The sequence below is a fragment of the Vicia villosa genome, linkage group LG4, assembly GCF_029867415.1.
Source record: "Vicia villosa cultivar HV-30 ecotype Madison, WI linkage group LG4, Vvil1.0, whole genome shotgun sequence".
In the NCBI taxonomy this organism is placed as follows: Eukaryota; Viridiplantae; Streptophyta; class Magnoliopsida; order Fabales; family Fabaceae; genus Vicia; species Vicia villosa.
The window spans coordinates 73,702,166-73,714,443 of NC_081183.1; positions in this window are offsets into that span (position 1 = coordinate 73,702,166).

Sequence of the window (12,278 nt, forward strand, 5' to 3'; positions counted from 1 at the left end):
ATCCAAGTTATCAGAAGTCGGACGGTGTCAAGATAGATATGATTAGTTGAATCTTATTTAAGAGATAAGAATGACCGCATTATGTCACGGTCAGCTTTACTAAGAAAGAATGAAGAGAGCCTTTGACAAGAAAGTCAGACCTCGAAGATTCAAGGAAGGCGATCTCGTGCTTAAGAAGATGTTACCTCTTAAACCAAATCCCAAGGGAAAATGGACTCCCAATTATGAAGGCCCATATGTTTTTAAGAAAGCCTTCTCAAGCGGTGCTTTGACTCTTACAACTATGGATGGTGAAGAATTCCCACGTCATGTGAATACCGATATGGTCAAGAAATACTTCGCCTAAAGAAATAAAAAAGAAAGAAGCTCACTAAGTTGAAAACCCGAAAGAGAGACTTAGGCAAAAATGAGCGTCTCGGTGGACTAAAAACCAGAAAGGGCGGTCTAGGAAAAAATTATAGACAATAAAAAGAAAATAAAAGCATACCGATGAATTGAAAACCTGCAAAGTCAATTCATGAAAAAATTAGGGAATTTGGCAAGTAACCACATACGATATCACCTGACCATCCTGAAGATTTTATAAAGACTCTCAACCGACGTCAACATACGCGTGATATTCAAAGTTGATAGGGAGACTAGTGATCATTGTATTTCAATGTACCCTTTCCTGAAAGAGTTACCATTTCATACTTTTGTAATCCATAGAGTCTTGCCGTCCGCAGACTACCATTTCATTAATGAAAATTTTAGCCTTATCTCATCTCTTGGAATTCTTATTTTATTCTATCTTGCAAAATTTTGTTTTAAACATTAATAGATTTGAAACAAAGTCAAAAGTTGTTTTTCAAAATAAAAGATAGGATGTTTTCTTAAGATTCTTGAATACAAAGGAGAATGATGACCTAAGATCCCCAGGAAAGTTGGTTCTCGAAACAAGAAGCGAAAGCACCGACAGGTTTCACTCCTACAAAGAAGCTAGGTCTTGACACAAGTTCTCTCCAGCCGAAGACGAGTTTTCTTCTCAGAATGTATTCCCCTTTTTCAACGGGTTTTCTTCTCGGAATGAATCCTTTGATAATGAAGAAGAGTATTCTCTTCCCCTGAAAGATTTTCATCCCTACAACAGAAGATATTATTGACAATCAAGCGAGTATATACCCTGGTGTTGTCATTTCCCAGTGTGGTCATCTTATTATATGTCTGTTTGGTCAGTATGCACATAACACTCAATTATGCACTCATGCATTCTTGCATCATATATTCATGCACATAATTTGCATCTTGTTGATATGATAAGCTTATTATTCCCCCAAGGAATGTCTTTACTCCTTCCATTTAAGCGTCAGCTTTGGGCAAAAAGACCCGTAATTTTTATGTTTCCCCAGAGAGTTTGTTCCTCATGGGAAAATCCTGTTTCAACTTGTTCACCTGTCTGTAAATATGGTGAACCACCTCCATTTCGAGCTTGTTCCTCAATGGGAAGTGTCTTGTTTGGTGTTTCATTCCAACTCCGTTTTAGTTTGAACTTTGTCTCCAACAGATATGATTAATTGGATCAGCGAATCCTGGATTCTCAGAGTGCATTTATTTTGCACAATTAAATACTTGATATTTTCAAACGAACCTAGTCATGGTCCCCCCAGAAAGTTGGATTTATATCCCCAGTAATTATTTATGCAGTTATTACCTGACAACAAGTAATGGTCTCTTTATTTGAGCAGCTTGTGTGTCCCCAATTTCCTTCTTGAACGAAGATGACAGTCTCTAAGGAGCAAGAAAAATATTTCCAGCAAAGAAGTTTGGGACTAATAGAAGTTTCACAGTAGATGGTTGGCCTTCTCAAAATGATGAAGAAAATTTGTTGAAGAACCTAATTTCGCAAGTGATTAGTCTCTTGGTGCAAGAAGACAAGTCACAATAGAAGATTCACAATAGATCATGAAGACAGTCTATTGAAGAACCTAAAGTTATTTATGAATGGTTAGTCTCTCCAACGTCGAGACAGTTCATGTTGAAGATATTTATGAATGGTTAGTCTCTCCAGCGTCGAGACATTTCATGTTGAAGATATTTATGAATGGGTGGTCTCTCCAGCGTCGAGACAGTTCATGTTGAAGATATTTATGAATGATATGTTAAATATTATTATGAATGGTTAGTCCCTCCAGCGTCGGGACAGTTCATGTTGAATTTTTTTATCCCTTATGAATGGTTAGTCTCTCCAGCATCGAGACAGTTCATTAAGAAAGCCCGTTGATTTCCTTCCCCAGCATATGAAAGCAGCCCAAGGAGAAGAAGTAACCTTGTTGTGTGAGAATCCATAGCTTGGTGTTGTGTTATGTGCGAATCCATAACATGTCTTTGTCATTCCGAGAGAATCCGTAATTGACCCCTTTTGTTCTGAGAGAATCCATAACCCCTTTCAACCTTGTTATGTGAGAATCCATAGCTTGATGTTGTGTTATATGCGAATCCATAACGTATCATTATCATTGCGAGAGAATCTGTAATTGACACCTTTTGTTCTGAGAGAATCTGGAACCCCTTTTAATCTTGTATTGTAAAAATCTTGAGTTTACCAAAGGCTGTTTCGTCGCTCATTTTCGAAGTGTCGGGGGCTGTCTATCATATGTTCCCAATAGATTTGTTTCCTTCCTTATGAAAATAAAAAAAATCAATATATATATATATATATATATATATATATATATATATGTTGCTTTCATATCATGCATGTGGGCTCTCAGGGTCCAAAATTGTGCTATCTTTTATATTTAAGTCCCTCCTACCGTGTTGAGACGAAGATTCCACCTTCCCCTCATCAGGTATCAGGAACTTAAATAGGGGCATCTGTTGCACCCCAATTTTTTCCATTGATATCCAACCATAGTCTAAATACTAGGATCATCATTGTCATCATAATCATCATGCATTTATTATTAACCAAAAATACAAAAAAAAACTGTTGTTTGTTGCTTGTGTCCTAAGACAGGAGACTAATCAAGGAGAAATTGAGCAAACTAGGGTTTTGAGGCCCACAAAGGAACTCATCATTCTTCCATGATTCTAAGAGTTCTCCAATCAATGTCAAGGCCCAAAGATGGTTCAATATAAGATCAATCACCTTCAAGTTCATCAGAAGCTCCAATTAGGGTTTTGATCTAATTTCACTAGAGGGTTGACTTTTAATCTAGAGATAGTTCCAAGGCTCAAAATATGATTTAAGGGAATCCAAATAAACATTATATTCCATCAATATCATTCATTTGAAGAGGAGATCTTGATTCATTTGAAAATCACAAAACTGCATTTCATTTGGAAAAAGTGAACTGTGTAAGTCAACATTTGACTTTTGAGAAAAATAGTCAACTATGGACTTTTAAGGATCCAAATCATCATCATATGGATATTGAAAACATTTGATCAAATAAAATTCAAATAAGTCATCAAGAATAAAAAAGTCAAATTAGTGTTTTTAAGTGCATTTTGACCTAATTCATGGATCTCAAAATTTCACCTACACAACTCAAAAATATCCCAACATGAAAGTTGTATATCTTCGCAAAACAAACAACTTATCACATTGGAAATTTTTTCAAAAAGTGATTATTTTGAGAGATATAGAACTAAGAAGATAACTTTCAAAAGACTTGGAAAAATTTTCAAGTGTTTTACTTGGATTTTTTCTTAACTTTATGGCCATTTTTCTCAATGATCCAAAGAGCTAAGTATGTATCAAGTGCTTTACAAAGAGCTAAGTAGCATGAAATTTCATGGCTTGATCATGGAGATATGATTTTGACAATAAGGGACCATGAACACTTGAAAATGAAGAAGAACATGAAGAGAATGAAAAATTTATGAACCAAAAACATTTCAAATTCAAAGATTCTTTTCTTGCAGCCCATATAACTTGTTCAAAGCACCATAATTAGAAGATTACCCTTGCTTTTGAGCTATAATCCAAGTGTTTAAGACATTATCCAAGTGATCGTTTCATTAATGGCATAAAGATCACACTCCCATTTTGATAAAGAGGCTTTATGCACAAAGTCCACTCTCCTTGAGCCACTATAATGTCTCTTATGCACCAAAAGCAATTTGATCCCACAAGCTAGCCTCTAAGATCAAATCAAAGTCCTTGCAAGCATGCCTAAAGCATTGTACCATCCACTAAAACCATAACTTTCTCATTTCTTCACAAAGAAGCAACATGGTACAAGGTCAGATGGGAGTTTCAAAATTCTGAGTATTTCCCTCCCACAAACCCTAATTCTTGCCTATAAATAGAGGGCATTGCTTATTGCATCAATTACACCAGAATTCTCCAAGTCCACCTACACTTGAAATTCTCTATTTCTTAACCTTTTCACTTTTATAGTGAATTCTTGTTCTAAGAGTTCTGAGTGTCAACTAGTGGTTTAGACAACTTCTAAGCATCATTTAGAATGTGTATATACCTTCCTTAGCCTTCCAATCATTTCCAAACCAAAAATCACTTTTTAACCTCCATTAAAGCTTTCTTTAATCTCATTACAAGCCAAATCACAAACCAAACACTTAGCCACTCAAATAACCTTTCACATAGCTTCTATATCACATATAGAAACTGTCCATAACACCTAAACACATATTAAAGGCCTAGAAACCAGAAATCACCATTTCAAAACTCCATTAAAGAACCTTTGAACTCAAACTTGCAAAATCCAATTCCGCTCGTGTGTTTTGAGGCTTTATGGTTTAGATAGCTTCTAAACATTTTATAGAAGCTATCCAAGCATCTTCATTTGATCTATGACACCATTTTCATAGCACACTAACCATAACTTTTTCAGGTTCAAGGTGAAATCGTGTTCTTAATTGCAAGCATTTCCAAGAACTTTTGAGCATTGCAAAAGCTTCCCTGAGGTTCACTCCCAGGTCCTCTAAATTGAGCTACGCGAACTCATTTTCAGAGGTGAGTTTCTTGAATTTGAGTTTATTCATATAACCATTTTTTCTTGCATATTTTGATACCATTCTGTTTGGAATCATGTAAGGAATGATAGCCCTAAACTTTTAGGGCTTTATTGTTAAAATCCATCATTTAATTTTAAATTTAGGTTTTAGGGTTCTTCTTGTTTTTCCAGAAATTCTCTTATTAGAAGATGAATGAATGATTGTTAATTGCATGGTTATGTTCGTGGTGTTATGCTGATCACATTGATGTTTTATTTTGTTAAAATTGATTAAATATTGGTGATGTTTGAATTTGTCACCATTGTTGTTCTTGCTTTGTTTCAACGAAGAAGAAGAAGATGATGATTTTGATGGAAAATTTGAATTTATGCGCTTGATTAAAATAAAAAAAATTGAAGTTGATTCAGTAACGACTACATTGTTACAGCTCATTTGGCAAAGCGCTTCACATTTCATGACCATAAAGTATGGGGTTCGAATCCCCCTCGCCCCAGACTTTTGTTTTATTTTTGCATTTTCACATGTTTCACATATTTTGAATTGATTGCACCCTATAATCACCACATGCGTGCAGCAAGGTTGGTTAGTGTTTTGTAGGGCTGGCAATGAACCAAACTAACTCGAGAATAGTTCGAAACTCGGTTCGAAAATTAAATCGTTGAACTAGGTTCATGAACCAAATGAGCTGAGTATGAGCTAAAAACTAAGTTCGTTAACTAAATGAGCTGAACTTGAACTATACATGGTTCGACTCGTTAGGTTCATGAGTCAACTCGATTGTATATTTGCTCTAAATCTTAGTATCATATTTTATCTTAATCTAACGGTTTTAATTGGTAATTTATATTCTCTAGTGAGAAAAATATTTCTACAAATAATTATACAAATAAAATTAACATCGTATAAATTTTAATCTTATAACTTTTATTTTATTTCTATATTTATTAATTAAAAAATATTAATTTAAAATGTCAAATATATATATATATATATATATATATATATATATATATATATATATATATATATATATATATATAGACTTTAAAAAATTACTTTTAAGTTTGTGAAATAAGCGAGTTGAACCTAACAAGATAAACCTAACAAGTTGAATCGAGATTTTCGTGAACTTCTAACAGGTCGAGTTTGACCTGAAAAAAAAGTTCGAGATAAACTCGAACTCGAACTCAAACTCGGCCAATTCTTAGCGAGTCGAGTTTGAGCTGAAAAAAAAGTTCGTCACGAACTCGAACTCGAACTCGAACTCGGCCAATTCTTAACGAGTCGAACTGAGCTGAGGCGAGTTCGACTCAACTCGACTCATTTCCAGCCCTAGTGTTTTGAATGGCAAAATGAAGGTCTTGGGTTCAAACCCTTCTAGGGCCAAAACCCTTCTTTTTAATCACTTGCTTATTTACTCTTTTTATTAAACTTTCAAAAATCATAAAACATAGTAGATTTAACATTTTTAATCCCTTCTTTTTTTTGTGATTTATTTACTTTGTCTATTTTAATACCATTTTAAAAAATCCCAAAAATATTTTATTCGTCATTATTTAAAAATTAATCAAAAATATATTCTTTTATGTTTGAAAAATCAAATAAAAATTGTTTTATTTTGATTGTTTCTTCTATAGAACTTTATGAATGTTTGTTAATACTTGTTTAGGGTTAGGAATGAATGTCATTGACTTTCTCATGTACCCTTAGACCAATTCTCTTAAAGAATTTGGTATTTAACAATTAAAATCAATTTGGTCTAGGTATTTCTTTAGAATACCTAAATCAAAACCCTAGGTTTAAAACCCTAAACCAAAAAATCTGCACCATGTTGATCTTTATTCATCCATGTTTTATTTGTGCTTGTACATAATTGTTGATTTTCTAATCCATGCTTTGTACTTAAATGTTAAACCTTGTCTTGTACATACTTGTTGATTTTATATCCATGTGATTTGTGCTTGTTATTGTTTTGTCTAACCCAATGTTTAATCATCACATTAATCATTCATCATTCATACATGATTTAAATCCAAGGGCTTAGATACATCCATCTCTTGCTTGTTAACACTCACTTGTTTGTTCTTGTACATACACGAGGTATTTATTGTTAATTGTTTAAGCTTGATGTTTTATCCAAAGGATGGGAATGATATTGACTAAATTGTCAAGGTACTTAAATTCTTTTCCAATCTCTTTTATGTTTTTGCTAAGTATTTTAAAGCTTTTTGAAAATTCTAGTAACACACACTCGATGTCAAACGGGATGTTATGACACCCACAATTACGCAGCACAAACAATAATAACAAACAACATAAAACAATAAAGAATACACATAATTGTTTACCCAGTTCGGTTCAAACAACCTACTCTGGGGGCTACCAAGCCAAGGATGATGTCCACTATTAGTAGTATCAATTCAAAGCTAAACACCTATTTTACAACTCCTCACTTAATCACTACCCAATGACCCTTCTACCTAGGTTCTACCTAGATATGGAATATCTCCATTCCACTCCCCCTCAATCACAGATAGAAGACACACTTCAAAAACACATCTTGATCTGCTTAAAAGCTTCAATCAAGAGACACACACTCGTGCTTAAAAGCTTAGAGTGACACAACTAAAACACAAACTAATTCCAACGCAATCATCATAGATAATAGCGTGGATCACAAGAGACAGTTACAGAACAACTGTTCTTCAAAAAATACAATCTTCTGTCTGCATTCCAAATTAGGGTTGCAGGTTTTTTTATAGTAGTCTTGGGCCTTGGGCTTTTTTAGACACACATTAGGGTTAACAAAGTTAACCTAATTCACACGCCAACTGTCTGTTACAGAATATGCTGTCAGTAGGATCTTCTGGATGAAATATGTAGCACTCAATAAAAAGTTTCCTAAACTGATAAAAAGGATAAATCAGGAAACACAATTAATAAACAATAACAACTCCTGCTGTCACACATAGATGTCATGACATCGATCATGACATTCACTTCAAAACCTGTATTATCTCCACACATATATGCAACCTGCATAAACACAATTAACCAGGTATGTTTTACCAATAATGCAGCCAACATGCAAAACACCTTCAATCTCCCCCTTTGGAAAATTTTTGGATAAAACATCCTGTCACACCATACCAGAGAAACACTTGCAGCAGATAATAAAAAAAACACAAGCTAATACAAACAAACAACATACATCGCCAGTATGCACACAGTGCTCAGACAAAAACAGACAGTGCACAAGAGTAGCACAAGCTTAAGCCACAAGAGTAGCACAAGCACAAACAGATCAACACAAAGATAAGCAAATAGAATTGTTGATCACAAACAACCATCATTCTTGTTGTTCTGGGGTGCTGACACATAATACTTCTCCCCCTATTTGGCCATAAATGTTGCCTAAGCCAAAAGAAGTGTCTTCTCCACCTGTATATTTTGTTTTTTTTATTTTTTTATTATTTTTTGTTGTTGTTGTTGTTGTTGTTGACTCTGTGGTTCTTCAAGGATGCAGAGTCCCAACTTGCTTCGCAAGTTCTCAAATTGTGTAGCATCAAGAGCTTTTGTGAAGATGTCAGCTAGCTGAAGTTCAGTGTTTATGTGCTCTAGGAAAATTACCTTGTCTTCTACAAGCTCTCTGATAAAATGGTGTATGATATCAATATGTTTGGTTCTGCTATGTTGAATTGGATTTTTGGATATATTGATAGCATTGAGATTATCACAATATAAAGTCATGACATCCCGAGGAACATTGAACTCAATCAACATTTGTTTCATCCAGACCAATTGTGAACAACTACTACCAGCTGCTATGTACTCTACTTCAGCAGTGGACAAGGAGACACAATTTTGTTTCTTGCTGAACCACGATATAAGGTTGCTACCTAGAAAGAAACATCCTCTAGATGTGCTTTTTCTGTCATCAGCACTTCCAGCCCAGTCAGCATCACAGTATCCAGTCAAGACAGGGTTGCTACCGTTGGTGTACATTAAGCCATAGTCTGAAGTCCCATTTACATATTTAAGAATTCTCTTGACTTGATTTAAGTGACTTGCCTTTGACTCTACTTGATATCTGGCACACACTCCAACTGCAAATGTAATATCTGATCTGATGGATGTCAGATATAACAGGCTACCAATCATGCTTTTGTACAGACACTGGTTAACACTTATGTCTCCTTCATCTTTAGATAGTTTTTGATGAGTTGGTGCAGGAGTTCTTTTGTGACTCACATTGTCCATACCAAATTTCTTTACTATATTCTTGGCATATTTGCTTTGAGACATGAATGTGGAGTCTTCCATTTGCTTGATTTGAAGACCAAGAAAGTAAGTCAGTTCCCCAACCATACTCATTTAAAACTAAGTCTGCATTTGACCAACAAAGTGTTTTACCATTGTATATGACATTCCTCCAAACACTATGTCATCCACATATATCTGAGCAATCATGATTCTTCCATCTGTATTTTTGACAAAGAGGGTTTTGTCTATTCCGCCTTTCTTATATCCATTTGTGGTCAGAAACTCAGTTAATCTTTCATACCAAGCTCTTGGAGCTTGTTTCAACCCATAGCGAGCTTTTCTCAGTTTGTATACATGATCAGGCAAGTTTGGATCAGCAAACCCTTTAGGTTGTTCTACATAAACTTCTTCGTTCAGATATCCACTTAGAAATGCACTTTTTACATCCACCTGATAAAGTTTGAACTTTAGAATGCAAGCTACTCCTAGTAGAAGTCTGATTGACTCAAGTCTTGCTACAGGAGCACAAGTCTCATCAAAGTCTACTCCTTCCACTTGAGTTTATCCTTGAGCCATTAACCTGGCCTTGTTTCTTGTTATGACTCCTTATTCATCCGTCTTGTTCTTGTATATCCATTTTGTACCTATGATATTTGTCCCTTCTAGTCTGGGTACCAGTTCCCATACTTCATTTCTTTTGAACTGTGCAAGTTCCTCTTGCATGGAATTGATCCAAAACTCATCTGTCAGGGCTTCCTTTACACTTTTTGGTTCAACTTTGGACACAAAGCAAGAATTAGCTATCGTTCCTTTTGACCTGGTCATTATTCCACTGTTGAGATCTCCTATGATCAGTTCCTTGGGGTGATCTTTCTGAATTCTAATAGATGGATCTTTGCTTATTGGCTCTGGTTTTGGTTCTGAAGGAGTTTCATTGCCTACTTCAGGTTGGTTTGTCTGTTTAGCCTGAATTTCAATGAATGTCTCAACATTCTCTGTGACATTGAATTCTCCATGTTGATCATCAACGACCACATTGATGGATTCCATCATCACTTGTGTTCTGATGTTGAACACTCTATAAGCCCTGCTGTTTGTTGAATATCCCAAGAATATGCCTTCATCACTTTTGGAGTCCATTTTTCTCCCTTGGTCTCGATCTGTTAGGATATAGCACTTGCTTCCAAAAACATGAAAGTACTTGACACATGGTTTCTTTCCTCTCCAGTGTTCATACAGAGTTGAGGAGGTTCCTTTTCTTAGAGTAACTCTGTTATGGACATAGCAGGCTGTGTTCATAGCCTCAGCCCAAAAATACATGGGAAGTTTCTTAGCATGAATCATTGCTCTGGATGATTCTTGAATAGTCTTGTTTTTCCTTTCTACTACTCTGTTTTGGTGGGGTGTAATAGGGGAGGAGAACTCATGACTAATTCCTTCAGTTGAGCAGAATTCAGCAAATCAGGCATTCTCAAATTCTTTTCCATGATCACTTTTGATTCTGATGACAGTGCTTTCCTTTTCTCTTTATAGTCTAGTGCAGAGCTCTTTAAAGACATCAAATACATCGGATTTTTCTTTAATGATGCTTATCCATGTATATCTGGAGAAATCATCAACTACTACATAAGCATATCGTTTTCCTCCAAGACTTTCCACTTGCATTGGTCCCATTAGATCCATATGCAATAGTTCCAGAGTTTTAGAGGTGGTGAGTTGACTGACCCTTGGGTGAGAGGTCCTGGTTTTCTTGCCAACCTGACATTCTCCACAAACTTTGCCTTCATCAATCTGTAGCCTAGGTATTCCTCTCACAGCTTCTTTGTTTATGATCTTTTTCATTCCTCTCAAATGCAGATGTCCCAGTTTTTGATGCCAGAGTCTAACTTCTTTTTCCTCTTTTGCCATGGTGCATATTGATGAATGAATTGCTATTTTGGGTTCCCACAAGTAGCAATTGTCTTTGGATCTTACTCCCTTCATGATCTCTACATCTTCTTCATTAGTGACCACACATTCATCTTTGGTAAATCTGACTTTTAAGCCTTGGTCACATAGCTGACTAATGCTGATCAAGTTTGCAGCTAGACCTTTGACTAGTAGAACACTGTCTAGTTGAGGTGCTCCTGCATGCTCTAGTTTTCCTACCCTTTTAATCTCTCCTCTGACTCCATCACCAAAGGTTACATAGCTGGTGGAATGTGGCTTGATTTCTTCCAACAAGTTTTTCATTCCTGTCATGTGTTTTGAACATCCACTGTCAAAGTACCAGTCTCATTTGGTTGACACCCTCAAGGAGGTATGAGAAATTAAAGCAGAACATTTAGCAACCCATCGTTGTTTCGTGAGAATGTTGTGCTGGTTGAGATTTCTTGTATATTTTTGCCACGGGTACCCAATCAATTCATAGCAGAATCGTTTTCAGGTGGCCAGATCTCCCACAGTAGTGGCATCTCCATTCCTGAAATTTCCCTTTTGTTTGGTTCCAATTCCTCGTATCATGATGTCGTGACATCGATGTTGACATCTGCTTACCAGGAAGAGTTTCTGATTCTGACTCTTCTGACCCTAGATTAGATTCATTCCCAAATCCTAATCTAGACCGATTTCCTCCTTTTTGACCAATTTCAAGAATCTTTTCAAAGGAGTCAGTTCCATTGTCCAACATTCTAATTGATCGTGACATCTGATCTAGTTTGTAGTTGAAGATGTTGATTTCACCATTGAGATGTGCTACGGTTGCTAGAAGTTCTCTTTTCTCGACTTCCAGTTCTTCTATAACTTTATTTTGTTTCTCCTTTATCCTCCATATTTCAGCACTCTTGATCCTTAGATCATTGTATGCATTTGAATATGATTGATGTTTATAAAAAAAAAATATGAATAACATTCAGGTAATGTCCCAATCATTTGGACATCATCCCGAAACGAGCAGCATGGGAATATCCCCCACAAAGCAATCTTCAAGGAGTTATCTCCGGATAAGCAAGGCCCAATTAATTCCCCGACGGAATGTTTCATCACCGACACTGGGTACGGGCATCAGAAGAAAC